Source organism: Ambystoma mexicanum, chromosome 9 (genome assembly GCF_040938575.1).
Source record: "Ambystoma mexicanum isolate Mex_15411 chromosome 9, UKY_AmexF1_1, whole genome shotgun sequence".
Lineage (NCBI taxonomy): Eukaryota > Metazoa > Chordata > Amphibia > Caudata > Ambystomatidae > Ambystoma > Ambystoma mexicanum.
This window is the reverse complement of record NC_090931.1, coordinates 669448219-669467748: the sequence shown is the minus strand read 5'-3', so window position 1 is coordinate 669467748 and position 19530 is coordinate 669448219. Positions and strand designations below refer to the sequence as shown.

At 43.2% G+C, this 19530-nt stretch overlaps 1 protein-coding gene across 2 annotated transcripts in view; it reads right to left on the bottom strand.

Moving 5' to 3' along the window:
- Positions 1-19530, bottom strand: part of KIAA2012 (KIAA2012 ortholog) — a 427155-nt gene that overhangs the window by 129514 nt on the left and 278111 nt on the right. The gene's annotated exons all lie outside the window — the stretch shown is intronic.

Sequence of the window (19530 nt, the reverse complement as noted above, 5' to 3'; positions counted from 1 at the left end):
GTCCAATTGAAACATTAAAGTTATGTGAGGGTGGCCGAGACCCTGCAACTTACCTGTGTCCGAATGGCGTATTAATGGGTGCAGCGGAGGTAAACTATGAACGAAACAGGATGGATTGTGTTTAAGGAGATAGAGAATTATGTGAGAAGCTACAGTTACATGTTTTGTCATTAAAGATAGCTTCTTTCTTATGGCAGAGGTGTTGTGCAGTTGTGTTTGTGTTATATGTGAGTGCAGGGTGTGTGGAATGCCTGTGCCTTCCGCTAAGTTTTGAAGGTGCAGCGTGTGAGGGGAGAAATGGGTTAGCTGTACAAATGACAATGTCTACATCCTGGGTTCCATCTATGTATCCAAAGAGCAGTCCATACATATCACAATTAGGCTAAATGGCGAGTATGGCTACCTTGGAGACAATTAGGCTAAATGCAGAATATGACTACCATACACAGGAAGGCATTCCCTTTGTAAAATGTAGAGAGGGGTCTCCGAGATTCCCATCACAGACAGACATGAATAGTCCTTCAGCCTATCTGAGAGCCAATGGATAGGGTGAGCACCTGCAGCGCACAGGCTGTACGTGTGTACACTGCACAAGGATGGATCTTTGACATAGCTTCATGCTGAGGAGAAGAAGGTGGCATGCTTCTCAGCCCATTAGTGCCGATTTTATTATAGATGAGTGACATAAATAAAAGGGTTCCATGTTCGTTTAATGACAGTAGTTACTTCGTGGTACCTTACCCCCCTCATTCGCTCCTTCCCTCTTCGTTACTACCCATTCCCCAAACCCTTTCCCACCCGATTTTTACTCCTTACCCGACAATTCCCTAAAGAATTTGATGAAAATTCGAAGTAATTACTTTGTGGTAAAGTACCACGAAGTAATTACTGTCAGCAAAATAATGTGATACCAAATAAAAGCACCTATATTTCAGTGAACAGTGTTCCACTCTTCATGCAAATTAATCCACAACCATTTACACAAATATCATACCAACACCTACAAATTCATAATGAAAATCACGAAACATAATTCAGGAACATCTTGAGGAAAAGGTTTAGGTTTAAAGTATTACAAAAACAACAAAATTAAAAGGCAATACGCGATAGTATATTTGTTTCAATCCATCAACAAAATATAGGTGCAGCTATGAAAAAACGTTTTTGATACAGCTCCTATCTATTAAGTCAAATCCACATGGTCATGGAGGTTTCAAATGCATTTTACAACATCCGAAATCCTGTGAAACGTAATCCTTAATGCATTTTGGGTCCAATTAACCCTTTTTCAAAAGAACAGGATAAGTCCTTCCAAAATTCTTCTAACAAACAAAGATAGAAAAAATGTGCAATTAGTATAATGCTAAAATAACCTCATATTCGTGTACAACCATATAAATAGAAAATATTCCACTAACCCGAACAATTCTAATAAGACTTTCAGCCAATAAATAACAATACATCAGCAAGTGATGTTATATAGCACCTGCTCCCATTCCCCACATCTCACGGTATTGTGGCTGGATGTCAGCACCTCTGACTTTGAAACCCACTAAATAATGTATTATTTGCTAATATTGTAAGTAATCTTCCAGTGTTTTGCCACTATTGTAACTACCTTTGTGCTACCAACTGTATCTGTAACAAAGAAACCCTATTTGTGCTGCCTCCAATGGAACCATGATTCATGCCTAGGTGCAATTTCATGTAACAGCGCCTCGTGCCTTTGGGCTGTGGTGCGCGCTACAAATGCAAAAAAATAAAATATATTATTATTATTGTATTTATTGAGCGCAGACCTAGCTTCGAGAAGCAACGCAGCGCTTTACAGAGATATAGAAGAGTAAAGATGCATAACGGAGCGCTTTTCGGAGGGAACAACAGAACAGATAAACAGCAGGGGGTAGGATACAGAGGGGCACGTAGGCGTTCTGTTGTACAGGGTGGCGGGGAGGAGAGGTGTGGACGGCATCTAGCGAGTCAGTTGGCACAGGGGGGAACAACATGATGGCCTAAGTGTTGAGGAGGAGAGACTTCTTGGAGAGGTGGGTCCTGAGTTCTTCTATGAATTGTAGGAGCGTATATAAACTTCTGCTCACATGAACTCCAAGATGAAATCTCAAAAGTAGTCCAAACATAAAATCTATGTGTATTGCACATCTTGATCTGTCATCCAGTGCTGCAGATAGGATTTTGAGGTGGGAGTATTTTACTCCCTACCTTGAGGTTTCAAGAGTAAATCCAAATTCAAGAGAGTAAAAATGAGTATTCACTTTAGCAAGAGAGCAAAAGGTGTTGGGCATCCATCCAGTGTGTGCATAAAGTTAAAGGAACGGTTCGGTCCAAATTTTTTATTGCCCCTACGGGTCGGCCATGTGTTTTTAAGCCTAAGTCGCTCGATTTTAGAAAAATGTCCTATGGACCTTACCCGAGTTTTCATCCATTAAACGCATGCGAAAACAGGCACCAGGGAGCTGCCATTTTGTGATAATCCTATCATTTCCCCCATCGCCCTGGCTGACCTGCTTTTGCGGCACTAAATCATATCCCCTGCCCCTGAGCCTGTCATCAGCAGAGGCGTACCGCCCATTTCACAACGCCAAAGCACGTCTCGTGTCAACATTTGCTGCGCTTCAGCTAATGACGTGTCGCCATGGAAATGGCAGGACGCCTCTTTCCTCAATAAGTATAAACAGACCGTTTCACAACACACAGCAGCAGATTTTCGATTCCATTCCTCTCTCTGTGTTACTTTGAGTATTCTGTGACTCGTTTCTGTGCTCTGGTCAGCTACCTTCGTTGCTTGTAGCCCGTGTGGACAGATACCAGTACCACCGCTATCAATTATTTTAGTTTGTGCAACACACAATGGATACAATAATGCCCTACATGTACGAGCCCGAGTATACCGAGGAGGAACTACTGGAAAGGGAAACACGCGAAAACGATGGTGCTTCGGACAGCAGTTGGCAGGACGAATCAACGGATGAAAACACTGGACCTAGTCGCATTGGACGGTGTTTCCACCTGGTGCACATGCAATCGGTGCAAGCTAATGCCGACCGAGGAGGAGAACTACTGCTGCTGTGAAAACTCAGGATGCGTGGCCTACATTTCGGAAGGTGAGCCACGACCGCAATGCATCACCGAGCTGCCAGACTTCAGGGCAGCCTGCCTCACACGGTCCGTGTTGAGGATAATGATGGTGCTTATGCACGAACTTCGCGCAACTGTTCGTCCTCGTAATCCTAGTAACGAGTAAGTATACTCTGCTTGTGATGCCACTACTATTTCATGGTCTTCTACCATATCCAAAATTACATATACATATCATTGTAACGCATGAAAGTCGTTCAATAGTGTGCAGTGTCTAGATAGCATTTGTCCGAGCAGAATGCCATTAGTTACAAGAATTGTCATTGACAACAAACGTTTATTAAAATGATCTTGGTCATTTAAAAACAGTTTGTTTCATTCCTTTTCACAGGTGGTACAGGCTGGTGGCCTATTTTTCCTTTACATGGTGGCTTCACGGGAGGCTTGGACACCGCGTTCGAAGAGTGATACCCGCCTGTGCCGTTCGTGCCATAAGAGAAACATTCCTGAGTGACAGCGGTCAGTACAGGGGATTTTCTCTCGCTGTGCTGCAACCTGAACTGTACAATGTGTGAACTCTTTATACTTTTTTGTGTCATCAAAATAAGCTACAAAATAAAACACCACATATATTTTAACAACGGTTGTTTCGATTTTTTAAATCAATCAAGTGTGTCTCCATTCAAGGATGGACGTCAGACACCTGTGCTCGGAATGGGTGAAGTTCAGGTCGCTGTGAAGTGGGGTGGTCACTATCTAAGCTAACCAAATATATTATCAATAATGCATGCCCTAAATAACACTTGTTCAAAGTCTTTCAGTCGGTTATGTCTCTATAAAAGTCACACATCTATCAATTCTATCAATGAACATTGGATTATACAGGCCTTAGGTCAAGGGTCTTGATCACTATAATACAGTGTTTGAAGTGTGGGTCTGTGCTCACAAGAATCTCCGATATGTGGCATTTGTTATTGATAGGCAACAATATACTGCAGTAGGGGTCTAATATTAGTTGGGGATCTGCTAGGTGGGCATCATGGCGTGGTCAGTGGTCTGGCACATGAAGAGAATACCTTGCAGGGACACAGGATCAGAATGGCAGTACCTTTCCACTGGCGAGGGTGTGTGGGCAAGGACACGTTTGTGGAGATGAACGAGCCATGTGCATGGTTCAAGCTGGTTCACATGCAGGACCGTGATCTCAGAGAGTGATGTGTTACATTTATTAGCTGTTGCAAATACCTCCGGAGTTTTCCAGTCAGAGTGGGAACGAGGGTGTGGGCCATGTGCTCTGCACGATGTACTATCGTAGTGAGGCCTGGTCACCAAGATGGAGTGGAAAGGGGGTACAAAAATGGATACCCCGTGTCCTGCTCAGTGTTCCCATCTACGTGAATGTCATCCAAAGTTAACATCACATAAGGGCAAGGGGCGAACCCACTACTGGAGGCACTTGGTACGAGTTTCTACTGAGAAGTAAAGGATGAGAGGGGCCTGATGGCCCCTCGCTCCCCCACACTTGCCTGCATGCCAAAAGGCGTTTCGCAACCGGGGATGAGCGCTGGCATGGGGGGCTGTCACAGGCGCAAACGGCCAAGGTGCCAAACAGCATGTGCACTTCAAAAGGTATCCCACGCCCAGGGGCCATCGCTCACATGGCCTCCTCAGACCCCGTGTCTCTGGGCAGGCCTCCCCCGTGGCAGCCGCCACCCTGCAATCCACATAAGTGTGTCTCCATTCAGCAGTCTTCCTGTGCCTTATCTGCACGTCCCAGGCCCATCCATCCCACCCCCTCTATCAAAGGCGGTTCGCACCCGGGGATGAGCGCTGGCATGGGGGGCTGTCACGGGCGCAAACGGCCAAGGTGCCAAACAGCATGTACACTTCAAAAGGTATCCCACGCCCAGGGGCCATCGCTCACATGGCCTCCTCAGACCCTGTGTCTCCAGGCAGGCCTCCACCAAGGCAGGCCGCCCCCCTGCAATCCACATAAGTGTGTCTCCATTCAGCAGTCTTCCTGTGCCTTATCTGCACGCCCCAGGCCCATCCATCCCATCCCCTCTATCAAAGGCGGTTCGCACCCGGGGATGAGCGCTGGCATGGGGGGCTGCCACGGGCGCAAACGGCCAAGGTGCCAAACAGCATGTACACTTCAAAAGGTATCCCATGCCCAGAGGCCATAGCTCACATGGCCTTCTCAGACCCCGTGTCTCCAGGCAGGCCTCCCCCGATGCAGGCCGCCCCCTGCAATAAACATAATACCACGACATACACATGTCATTCATTCACAAACACACCCCTATTTCTAATACTTTATAAACCACTTGATATGTCTCATGAGAACATCTTTGTGCTTTGCAAGTCAACTCCTGAACCTTCTACCTGAGAAGCACTGAGATCTATGCTAATCTGCTTGTCGCCGTGCTATCTGTGACCGCTTCGAGCAAACTCGTCAGTGTGCTACCTGTGGCCATCTACCTGTTCTCATGCAACATACTGCTCGGCCTGCTGAATCCAAATGTTTGTTGGTCAAGGTAAGGCCATGTATCCTAATCATATTTCAGTCATTTTTACATTTCAATCTATTTGCTATTACAGTACCCAATAGAGCTGTGGTCATTGGTCTCATTGCTATTGACTTGAGTTTCAATTGTTATGCTATCAATAGATCTATTTATTTTCATCTGTGTCAATTGTCATCGAATGGCATCCTTCGGGGGTCCAGTCTATAATGTAAGCATGTTTCCTTTTCGTGCAAGACAGAACATCCAAGGGACGAGTCACATGTTCAGAGTTTAGTCACATAATTTAAAAAATGTCTGCAATTTATGCAAATACCAAGCCGCACATGATGAACTGGTATGGTTACGGTGACCAAAACAAACCTTGCATTGAGCATGGTATGGTTCACTTACTTTTTTATGACATTTTTATTCATCAAGGTTTTATAATAATCTTGATATTTACTTTTCAGAATTTTCAACAATGCCTGCCTGTTCGATTAGCGGTTGCCCTTCGAAGACCCATGCTAAATCTGAAGGCACTACAATGCATGTATTCCCGAAAACTGTTGATCGAATAAGAGAATGGGTCAGACATTGCGGATATCCACTGGATGAGCTGGAAAGTAGAGTCCAAGAAGTCTTTGAGGACAAGAGGGGTGATCGATACCGCATCTGCAGCCGGCACTTTCCCTCGAACATGTACACCACATCTTGGGTAACAAAGAAGAACGAACGGCGATCGACACGAAAATTGCTCACAAACGCTATTCCCACTCTATTCATCCACAATCCGCCACTGGTGAGTCAAGTGTCCGTTTTTAGCTTTAGGCCTTGCAGTAGTGTGTAGTTAGCCAAATGGATTCATTGATATTTTAGGTGTTGTTTCCAATTTGTAATACTTTCGACATTGATATGAATGTATAGCTTTTTGAATAATGACATTTATCAATATATTATTTTTAGATTTCATAACCCACAAACGAAATCTATATATGGGCACAGGGAACTGTGCTATATTGCGCATTACTCAAGTATTCCGTCTCCTTACATGGCAATTTTAAATATTGGCATTTCATTATCAAACAATAATTTACCTTTACAACTTCTTGACTATCCCTTGAATCTGAAGCAAGAACATTCTACTTCCGTCACGTGCTCGCAGTTATCAACCACTTCTAGCGCTTATCAGGTAATCATACTTGGCTATTCCGCTACAGACTTGTTTTATGCATGTCAAGTAATAGTTTGTATGTATCGTGGGATTATTTTACCAATTGTTTGGTTAGTGCTTTCCAATTGATATACACCTTAGTTGTCGTCCCCTGGTGTTTGTTTTCAGTTATAATTAGTGTTATCCATACTAATGCAAGTACTGTCTTTCAGGGAGATGCTGAAGCGTCCACCACATTGACAACAGCCCTAGATGTTCTTCAGCAGCACAAGGTATGGATACTGACAGCTCAACTGACCGTGATCATCAGGACTGGAACACTTGTCGTTTGATTGTTCTACACCATGTTTCATCTGTGGTTAGCCATTGATATGTACCTGTGCGGTCAACCCCAAGCGTGTGTTGTGTTTTCAATATTGTAATCCTTACTAATGCAAATACTATGTTTCAGGCTGTTGTTGAATCGTCAACCCACGCACTTGATGCAGAGCCTGACATTCAAGTAATTCCGGTGGAAGCGGGACCATGCGGATACGAATCGGCGCAACAGCTTTCGGAAGTGCGCACCACATTGACAACAGCCCTAGATATTCTTCAGCAGCATGAGGTATGGATACTGACAGCTCCATCGACCGTGATCATATAACGTGATTCCATTTGCTATACTTTCTTCACTATTAACGCAAGTACTGTGTTTCAGGGAGATGATGGAGCTTCCACTACAATCACAAGATCACATTTAGATGATGCAGATGTAAAGACATCAGAGAAATAAGTCGATTAAATCTGATCATTTTTAAATATTCCTTGATTCTTTTAGATAATGCAACATTTGTGGTTATCTCTTTATATGTACCTGTGCCGTCGACCCCAAGTGTGTGTTATGTTTACGATATTGAAAACCATACTAACGCAAGTACTGTGTTTCAGGGAGTTGCTGATGCCTCCTCTTCAATACAATAATTCGTGGCAGTCCATGTAGAGCCAGAGGTATGTATACTGACATCTCCATTGAACTAGGTCATCAGAGCTCGAATACTTGTCGTTTGATTGTTCCACACAATGTTTAAATCGTGTTTGGCTTTTGAGATGTACATGTGTGTTCGTCCTCACGTGTGTTTTATGCTAACAATATTTTGATACACAGTAATAAAAATACTATGTTTCAGGGAGTCGATGGAGCCTCATTCCGTACTGTCTATGTGGATACAGAAAATATAGTCGCGGCAGCACAAGAGGAAGGGGAGACATGCAGATACGTATCAGAGCAACAGCGTGCAGATGTTGAAGGTCGAGTCAAAAAAGTTGTAAAGAAAAGAAACCAAAATAAGGTTAGTTACAAACAGTTCATAACTTTAGAAATTGTTTTGTGCTGAGGACTATTTTATGTTTTTTTCCAGTCAATTGTACTATACTTTATCTTGTGTTTAAACTGAACATCCCTTTTCCAATCTGTACTCTAGTTACCCGTAGGTCTGAGAACTATACATACACAGACAGTGAAGCGAATGAGAGATGTTGCTTGCCAAACCATTTACACTATGGAGGAACTATTAATTTAGACGCGGCGTGTTGAGACTCAGGATGCTCATGTCCAATGGCCAGAACATGAAATGAATGTGTCCGGAGAATCCAGCAAAGTTTTATTGGACCATTGCTACAGTACGGCCGCACCGCCGCAACAACATGATACTGGAAATATTGAAGATAGCTCTGAAGTAGTCGCAGATCAATTCACACAATCTACACCCGCCACAAAATTGCCACCAAGCTGTCGACATTGTTGTGTTCTCCCATCAATGTTGAAGTAACAGATGTTGAAATGACAGAGAATGAACCAGCATCAGCATTCACCGACGCATCAGAACTTGATAGAAGCCATATTTCTTTCAAATTTGGTGATATGTCCTCAACGTCACAGGCCGAATCAACTTTGACGCAGGATGACAGTCTAATGAAAGAGGGAAAATACATAGTATTCGACAGTTGTTTGATGGATATTATAAGTATGCTGAAATGTGGGCATTCCGTCAGAGGGAAAGTATGTGGGAAGCCATTGATTCATGTGACTCGTCAAAAACAAGGCAGTAACGTCACAATACATGCCGCCTGTAGATTACATCATACGTTCTCATGGTCTGTACAACCGATGCTGGGGAAACTGCCAGCAGGCAATCTACTGTGTCCAGATGCATCACTTTTTAGTGGCTCCAGTTTTAGAAAGTTAGAGTCTCTCTTTCAGTTTGTGGGACTCCATTTCATTTAAAAAACGCAGTACTACAAATACCAACATGATTATCTGTTTCCGGCCATTAGTGATGCTTGGAAAATTGAACGATTGTCTCTCGCAAGTACATTCGAAGGGAAACGATTCAGGCTAGCCGGTGATGGACAGTGCGACAGCCCTGGATTTTCTGCCAAGTACTGCACCTACCACTTTCAGGACATGGATATTAAGAAAATTGTGAGTTTGGTGGTCGTGCAGGTAACACAATATACATCCTCAGTGGCCATGGAGAAACTAGGATTTATAAAATCAGTGGAATATCTACAATCGAGGGGAATGCACATCGACCTCATAGCCACGGACAGACACGTTTCAATTGCCAAGAGAATGAGAGAGCATTTCCCACATATTAAACATCAATTTGACGTATGGCATCTTGCTAAATCAATGAATAAGAAAATCTCGGCTGCAGGGATAAAAAAAGGTTTGGAAAGTATTTCAGAGTGGTCCCAGTCTATCAGCAACCGTCTCTGGTGGAGCTCCAAAACTTGTGAAGGGTCAGTGGAAATACTACTTGAAAAATGACGGTCACTGATGCACCACTATACCAACGTGCACCGCTGGTCAGAACACCTATATTTCCACCAAGGTGAACATGGCCCTTTATCCCCAGTGGAGGCACGGAAGAAGAAGTGGTTGAATCCATCTTCACCGACACACAAAGCCATTGAGAAGATTGTTTTCAATAAAACTCTATCAAGAGATTTGAGGGGACTGACAGAATTCTGTCACACAGGAGGTTTGGAGGTGTTCCACAATATGTGCCTAGAGTACAGGCCAAAGCGCTTGCATTTCAGCATACAGGGCATGAGACATAGGACTCCACTTGCCGTCTTGGCCCATAACGAGAATCTCGGCCGTGAACAATCTAGGACTAAGGGTAATGTAAGGATGCCTCACTACACTAAGGCCTTTTCAAAAAGAAGTAAGCAATGGGCGATCAAACCAGTCTATGAGGAAATGGAGTTCGACTTTGTCAAAAGCCTTATTGTTGCTGTATTAGAGAAGCACAGATATGGAATTGTGAACGTTTCTGTGCAGAGCACTGATCCATTGCCACCCAACATTGCCACTGTGCCATGTCCACCCAAAGGAGAGCTGGTTGTGAAGTACAAATCCCGGTTTAAATAATTGTAATACGATTGTCTTTTTGGAAATAAATTTTATTGTACAGTGTGCATACAAAGTACGCTAACCCTAACCCCTACCTTCACCATCCTGGGTGCCGAACTACCTGGGTGTCATCTTTGAATTCTCTCTCTATTCACCTCATATTACTGACCTTGTCTATTTGTGTATGTATATATTTTTGTTGATGTAACTAATTTTCGCAATCTCTTATAAATGCTGGGCACTGTTAACCGAGGGGAGGCTTGCGTATTGCAAATAATAAAACAAACAAACAATACATCTCACTTTCAAGTCAACTGCTCGGGTACTTTATACTTTCACCTGGCCTTCCCCAAAAAATTAAAAGTCTCAATAGTTATGGTTCTTTGGGGCTTCAAAGCTCGCAGACAACGAGGACAAAATTGGGGCCTTAGAACGCGCCAACATTGAGGCGCACTACATTGATGGATTCGAAAATTCAAGTTCTCACAGATGGCTTTACTACGGGATGTTGCAAAGAAAGAATGTATGCTAATTTCTAGAGAAGGTCAGCGGCTTTGATTTTCGGCTCGCGCCCTGGAGAGGCCCACAACTCGCACTGGCAGTATAAGGTTCTATTGTTTTTTGACCTTGAGAGACAGGGACCATGCAGAAATAACTTCATTTGAAGGGGGGGTTGGTTGGGGTGTGCAATAACGTTTTGAGACGATAAGGCAGAAAATTCTTAAACTAGACCGAGTTTCATGTTAGTTCAGTATACGAAAAATCGTTGTCAAGAGCACAGTGGGATTTACGGACTGCATTACGCAGAGACACAATGGAAATTGCAAATATAATGTAAGTAACTCTTTAGACGCTTTTATACCGGAATGAAGAATGGATGCATGAATAAATGAATGAATGAAGAGCTTTGAAAAGGTTTGTGGGATCGTCCTTGTAGCGGGCACATGGGCATGCAGGTCCACATTCCACACACATGTAGACAAAAAGTCGTTTCTCATTGTGTACCAACCTCGATTTATTTAGTTAGTTTTCGCATTGATTTTAGAGCCGAACATACTCCATTGCACTATACTTGAAAGCAAATAGTTTCAGCTCGGCCGTAATAAATAAAATTAATAATATTAATAAAGATCGGCTGGCGAGACTAATTATAAATTTTATGTTTCCAAAATAGGTACATACTCCCGTTTTGCCCCTGCCACCAGTTTCAGACACCGGCAGACGGTTTCTTCATCCGCCAGCTGCAGCTTAATGTAAACAACTGCACCATTCTGATGATCTTATGGGACAATCGCCAAGGGCCCATATGCCCTTACGCGGTACTAGCGGCTAGAAACAACATATCAACCTTTACGCTGGCCTAGTGCCTACTTGATGGAACAGCCTTGCGGTTCAACGTGCGACAAAAGTGCCTCTTTGAACGAAAACCAACACCCTGTGTACCATAAAGGAACAGCGCGTGACTCACAATAACATTTTAAGGATTTGCGGATAGAGATAAAAGAAAATAAATGACTTTCGGAGTTCATATGTCAATTGCTGAACATTCTATAAACATTTAATGTCAAATAAATGTACTTTACCAAATTTACCGTGTTGCTGTTTGATTTTACAGTACAGTTTCATATTCCGAATTGTGGCGCGCTGTGTTGTGAGCTGATCTGTGTTGGTTTCCGGGTTCTGTGTGAAGTCGCGTAGAAGACGACTGGGCGCGTTTGCCTACGCAGCACAGTAACGTCACGGAGAAAGGCGGGGAATATGAATGTTTTGATAATGTCAGGCTCGGGGGCGGGGGATATGATTTAGTGCCGCAAAAGCAGGTCAGCCAGGGCAATGGGGGAAATGATAGGATTATCACAAAATGGCAGCTCCCTGGTGCCTGTTTTTGCGTGCGTTTAATGGATGAAAACTCAGGTAAGGTCCATAGGAAAGTTTTCTAAAATCGAGCGACTCAGGCTTAAAAACACATGGCCGACCCGTAGGGGCAATAAAAAAGTTTGACCGAACCATTCCTTTAAACGTTTGAAAATGGTAGAAACAATATAGTCGTATTTCATGTTATCTGGCTTCAAATCATTTATTGCACTTGTGAAAAATGCTTGCTCATGCAATAACTTGTAGGTGTGTGCTATCCATCTACATCTTCATGACATTAGGTCTTATGACCTCTTAAGAATTTACTACAGCTACAGAACCAACTAGTTGGGTATTCATAAATAAAGTCCCTTTCTCTACCAGCATCACTACTATGCCTTTCCCCTCTGACTGTTGCTGCCTCTTTACCTATGTTTCATGGCCTCTTCCTCATGTTTTGGCTGTACCCTTCCCGTTGCTACTTTGTTTCCCTGCCTCCCTGTTAGGCAAAGTTTGAATGCAGAACCCTCTTGGAACACTACACACAACTTTGACCACAGGTATAGGCAACCCAACTTTTGGTATAAACTTGTACTATACAGTTTTGGTAGTGGGTTGAGCAGTCAGGCTTATCTCAAGAGGGGGAATGTGAGCTGTAGTGGAGTTACACAACGATTCACAGTTATAGGTATTCAAATAAACTCTTGCAATCAAGGTTTCTTGCATAAACAATTATTAATTTATTTATCAATCAGTTATAAAGCCTTCATTAGAAGGGAGCAAGATAATAGTAACACACACATACACTTCAATGCTGTACACTCTGAGTTTCTGAATCAGAAAAGACCCTTTTGGGATGGCCCACAGACAGAACCTACACCCACAGGTGACTTCAATAACAAGGGTGCTGGGGACATTAATATCTTACTGTTGGCATTCAGAACACTCTTAAAAGTTGATAAAAGGCAAAGGATATTAGAACACAAGAGATCACCAATATTCTTAAGCAGGGCAAATACTTTCAGATCCTCTTAGAAGAGTCATACAATTAAATAGGCTAAGCCAAAGTCAATAGGCAACAGTCTTGTATAGGATGAAGCACTTCAGGTTAGTAAATGGAAAAGTCTTTGCAGAAGTTCTTAGGAGTCTCATAAAAAGAAGAATCAAATGTAGGGCCACATGCTGATTAGACTTGTGAGTTGCAGAAGTTACAAGCACTTCCACAGTAAGAGGTAAGTTCTCTAAGACTTGTTTTACAGTACCTTGATAAAGAAGAAAAGATGCAGCTGATGACTTCTGTTCCTGTGCAGCTCTGCAGATCTCACTGTTCTTGGGCCTCAGTCGTGGGGGCAAGAGGGAGGACATCGGGGGACTCCTGCAATGCACTGGGACTGCCTGCAATCGGCAAACTTCACTTTCAGTGGCTGTTTCGCGTTTCAGCTCCTTGCGACCACCGCAAATAGCAACAACGCGGTTCCTGGCTGTTGAGGTGGGCTTTCCTTGCTTCTGGGGTCCTGCACTCTATTGACGGGGCTCAGGCTTGGTCAGTCCTGCTTCTTGGGAGTACGGAGGATCTTCCAAAAGCTCTAGGTCAGCTTAAAAGCAACGCACACAATCTGGTGTTGCTCTCCCTGGCTCAACGGTTTCCAGCAGCAACTCTGTGGAAATTCAACCCGAGATGGATGTCCAGGTGGCTTACTTTGGAGTTGATTGGTCCCACCAACTCAAAGGGAGAAGTCGCCCTTGCAGGGGCTTCTCTTTCGATGCAAACTTGGCAAGTTGGCACTGCATCAGGGTTTCACCAGGCAAACCAACGGTCCAGGAGTTGCAGCAGGCGTCCTCTTCAAGCTCTTCTTTGGTTCCTTCCTCCAGTGTTTGACTCTGCCTTCCAAGCCAAAAGACTCACCTTTTATTCAGTTCTCTCTCATTCATTCCAGTCTAGCTGTCACGCACCCAGCAGGGTGGCTGTCCTTGCCGGACAGCCAGCCAGCCAATCACCACAGGGTGCATTTGGGTCTCCTAGGAGACTAAACACGGGGATTTTCAGGCACCTCCCTCACTTCCTGCCTACCCCACACACTCTGGAGCCAGAGGCAGGTATCACTCAAAAACCCCACCAAAGGCGAAATGAACAAAGAGACCAAACCTGGTTTGGCGCACAGAGAAACTCTCTAGAAGGACCTTTCCACAAAGACATGGCAAAAAAAGAAGACCGGGCGCCATTTTATCAAAGAGGGCCCTGTGCCATTTTGAAAAAGATGGCTCATGCGGTTGCTTTACCGGAGCTGCGAACAGTGGACGTAAATGCAAACCACGGTAGTTTAAAACAAAACCACTGCCACCAGCCATTCAGTGAGGAAAGGGTAACATAAAACATGTTACATAAGAAGCTAGACAAAGGGGATACTAAGTAACCCCTTCAGCACTCTATTGTAAGATAGTGTGTGCTGGGTCTAGAAAGTTACAATGCTAAGTAAAGTCAATTTCACTTTACTGCTCTGGGAAACAGTTGTTTTTTCCAGAGAAGGTATTTAAACCTTGGGAAATCTGGAAGATTTCCCTGTGTCACTGCACTGAAGGTGCTTCAGAACACAATTGTAAAAGATGATGCCTATGGAGTTTGTTAGACTGCATAACCAAAAGAAACACAGTGTATACAATCACATTAAAATACATGAGAGAGTGGGTAAAAGGGTCTCACTCTTTCCACTTTAAATAAATCAGGTCCTCAAAATCCAGCAACGTTGCTGGGGGTCTCTAAGGTGGAGGGAATTGGCACATTTCTGAGAATTCTCCCTAACACTCCCACTTTGTTCTCTACCTCTCACTATTGAATGTTTCCCTGCTTCTTGTTGTGGTCTCCTGCTCTGTTTTGCTTTGCAAACCCTGTCTCGGAATACTGTTATTGCCGTTTCTCTCCTCTGTCTTGCTGTCTCCATTGCTGTAACGCCAGTTCATCTCCCTTGTGTTAATTCCTCCGTTTTCGCTCACATTGTATTACTCTGGCTCTCCCTCCTTTCCATTACGTTCTCTGTTTTGTTGGCCCCAACGTCAGCCCATTGTTGTCCTTTATCTCCTAGGTTTGTAATTGCTCCTCTCTTCGTTTTATTTGGAATTTGGCATAGCAATAATAAGTGATACGAGCTGAGAATGCATTTTCCATCTATAAATGTAGTTCAGTTTGAAAATTAGGGGATGGGTCCTTTTAAAAGCATGAAAACTTGCTTTTGGAAGTTAGCTGGAAATTGCGATTTAGAGTTTCCTATCCGCAGGTGCTGAGCTTGTTTCCATGCAAACGCTTTACCTGCACTGAATGCCCTGTATGGCAGCACTGATGAGATGTGAGTTCTGAACCATCAAGGATTTACCCTCCGGAAAGCTAAGTCGCTTCTGCTACAATTCAAACCTTTTATCTCCATCTTAAACACATATCACTGCATGAGGATGCATGAGATCATCGAGCTATTGACGGTTTTGGAACTTGTAGGTGAAACTTTGATCTGTGTGGCAGGTTTATCAATCGACTGAACTAAGTTTCCTGATAGGCTTTTGACTCTGAAAGGCTTGTAGGGTTGTGGCATCGGCAGTCCCATTCATGACTTACCTGACAGAACTGGCTCGTCTCAAACTCCATACCTCTTTCAATGAACTATCCTACACATGAAGCAGGGGATTTATAGCGGTACTAGAGGTCTGGCAGTGTCACACAATAGTCAGACTGGGGAGAATCAGAAGTTATGAAACGCGCAATCCAGAGAGCAGGGTGGCTTGATGTCTACCATAGCGATGTAATTTTTATTGCATACTACCATCTCAGGAGAACGGAGGGGAGAGCGTTAGCTACATACTGAAACTGCAAACACATGTTGGTACTGAGTCATTACAATGCCACTGTTGAAAAATGCAGATACTCTTCCAAAACATGGCGGTCCTGCTAAGAAATCCGGTTATGTTGCCACTAAATGTGCTTTAGCCCTGCCGTGAATAGTTCATTGTCCTATATGGCAGCTCCTGCAAGCAGCTAGAGTGCTGTGCCTAAAAATATAGCAGAGCTGTTGAGAAGTACTACCTACTAAAAGTATATATAGCAATGTTGAGAAATGTTGACCTAGTCTCATTGAAATAAACAATAGCTAGTCCTGATGGGGGAAGGACTGCTAACGTCCCATCAAAATTAGATAAAAGTCTATCAAAGAATTGCTGGTAGATTTCCCCCCTCCCAACCTGTATGAATTATACCTGCTCAGTGCAGGGGACGGTGGGATAGTAAAAGCAATGTTCAGACCATGCATCCAAACATTCCTTGCTCGCTCTGCTGTGACTAACAAGTGAATGTGCCCTTTCATACATGCACAGACGCACACATGTAAACACTTGTAATATTTTAAAACTATACCAAACATAGTTACTAATTTACTATCAAAATCTGTTCATACTGAGAAATCCTCAAGCCATTAAATGCCAGTTATGGTCTTGTGAGATAAAGAGAAAATATAGTATGAAATGCCTATGCAAATCACTAGTAAACTTGGAATAAATTATACTTCAGCAGAGTGGCCTCTACTAGAACCAAAGAAAACAACGTTGATAAACAACACAAAAATGCAGCCCTTGCTAGAACACACTTTTACACTGTGCTACACAAATCGTCCAAACAGGATCAATAAGAATGCCAATTTGAATGAAACTTCCTAAAGTGTCAAAGCACTTTGCAATGCACATTGGTGATGCACAATTCTTAAATAACATTATAACACTGAAAATCAAAGAATTTGAACAAAGTGAAAACACACGCTAATTTAGTTCCAAGTGCCACACTTGTCAGACTCTAAAAGTATTCTCCAGATGAAATAACCGACACAGGAAAGTGTTCAACAGATCATGACTCAACCCAGTTGGATGTCAGCAGTGAACTATTCTTGGCAGCACCCCCATAAATCATGATTTATGGGGGTGCTGCCAAGAATAGCCTCATAATGGAAACAAATAGTAAAAAGAAAGGTGCTTGATTCACAAGAATTACGTGCGTAAAAAGACCAATACGCACCTTATCTGGAGGGCTGGGTGCACAGTATTTGCTTGTAATGTTTTATCACATGCTTACATGTGTACATGCTTTATGAAGTCATTCATTTTATCCCAAAATAAACATCAACTACTCCGTTATTTCAATGAGGGTGCTCTACCAATCAGAGTCTGATAACCAGCTAGGTGATTCATCCAACATGGCAGTGAATATATGGCCAGGACACCAAACAGTGTGTGCTGGTTCTAGACTCTTTTCTTGGTTACTTTCACCATAAGATGAGCTGCACAAAACCCCATGCCATGCTCCTAGGATTGAAAGGGAAGAAAGACTGAGGGCACAGCATGGCGTATTGCCACATGGTGTGCAATTTAAACATCACGCTACTCATACATATAAGGGGGTCTGTGTGACATAGTCCTTTGGGGCCAAGAAGAGATGCATCATGTAAGGAGAGGAAGCTAATTCTGATTGATGGTGAGCCACAATGACGGAACTACCAGTGATACTGATTACTTTTAGCTAACCAATCCCTTGGATCAATAAACATTATGGAATGGAATGATGTGTGAGTTTCAGGATGAACACAGAAGAGAAGAGAAGAAAGACACCAAAGAAGCTGACCAGAGGTTAGACGAGAAAGGAAAGGTCTAGCACACACTTAATGCGACCTAAAAGGGCTGCACCCCACAGGCCGGCACAGGACAGTGGTGCTCTGCAGATCCACGGGTCAGGATCCTGGGAGGTCGACCATCTTGATGGAAAATGGGCATTCGCCAAGCAGCACAGGGGACAGCTCCATTAGGAAAGAAACTCCTTATTGCTGAATGTACATTCTCCAGCATTTCTTCCCAAGGAAGGCGGCTTGGCTACTTTTGAGGACCAGAGAAAAACATTCCAATTAATCATTAGGAATACTTCCTCTTTTCAAGTTCTATTTCTCAAACGCGAGACTGAGGAAGCCATGGCACAGCATTTGCGGTCGTGTGCCCTACACAATTGAATCAAAGGTTTCTATTTCATACCTATAGTTATCGCTATATTTAACTACCTTGGGGGATCCTATTAAATAATCATGGACTGCGCTCAACATTCATCATAATTAAATGTTGATTTCCAAATGGAAGACCTATATACACCCATTGAGCCCTAGCTCTGCTAGGTTAAAAGGTCTCCTATGTTCCCAAGAGGAAGCCATCTTTGGCAAAGCCTGGAAAGGATTATAAAGGTAATCATTACCTAAATGATGGACCGTCTGATGAAAAGAAAACACGGGAGTGTCCAGATCATGTACCCAGGAGAGTTATGTGATGAAATTCAACATTCTGAAAAATTGAGAGCAGTTTGGGAGCTTCCTTGCTGACACCTTCCCTAAATGGTCAAAGATTGATGTTCCATCAGGTGGTCATATAATAAACGATGGCAAGATTCAGGGACAATTCTGAGAGGTATTCATATTTAACAAACACACTCTGTTTAACATCAATTAAATTTTATAATGCAATAACATTGTATGGCATCTAATTAAATGTTAATTTTCCTAAAAGAAGCTGAGGCAAATGCAGAGTTACCTTCTTGCATGATTAAACAGTTTTAAAACAAAGCAACTCAATGGGCTTCTCAGGTAACTACCAACTTTTCATGCAAGTCAATGACTAATCAATGGTTCCTATTTACTGGGAATTTAATGCAAATCAAAGAATGTTTGAAATGCTATCCAGGGGTGTTGCCAGGTCTGGAAAAGATTAGGGGCTACACTAATGTCGAGACTGTCGGGACTGAGGGCTAGCTAGTCTTTTGGATGTAGCCCCTGAGCTACAACCAAAAGACCCAGGGCTATAACCCCCCAGATCCTCTAGCAACGTCTCTGATTCTATCTAATCAGTATCACAATGCAAGTATCATAGGACATTCAAAATTCAGATTTATTAATAGCGAATTGAAGGTCAATGTACTTTCAGAATATCAATTGACCAATACGCGAATGATCTTTGGTGATTGGGACCCAAGCCAACCAACAACTCAATGAAAATAAAGGATTATGAATGAACCCCGATTCAGCGCATCCAAATATCTTTGTAGAAGAACACCCACTTAACTTGTTGCACGTGAAGCTGTCCGTACTTGACACCCTTGTTTGTGATTCATTTTTTAGACCCCCAGAGCGTAAACGGAGGTGCAAAAGACAGTAACGATTACGCCCGTCTTAACTCCATGCTGTGGGGGATTTTCATTGTTTTTGAAGGCGAAGGGTGGGGGCGTAACAGGAGTAACGTTTCAACATCCCGTTTGCCCTCTGCCTTTAAAAACAAATTGGTTTTATTTGTATTTATTTATTTTTACATTGATAGCAGCGCACCAAGCCCCCGGGCATCTGGGCGTTGGTTCCACTGGTAAGTATAGTCCAGGAGGGTGAGCCATGAGTGGAATTAGGCGAAGAGGTGAGTCATTTCTTTCTGAATCGTTGGTAGATTGT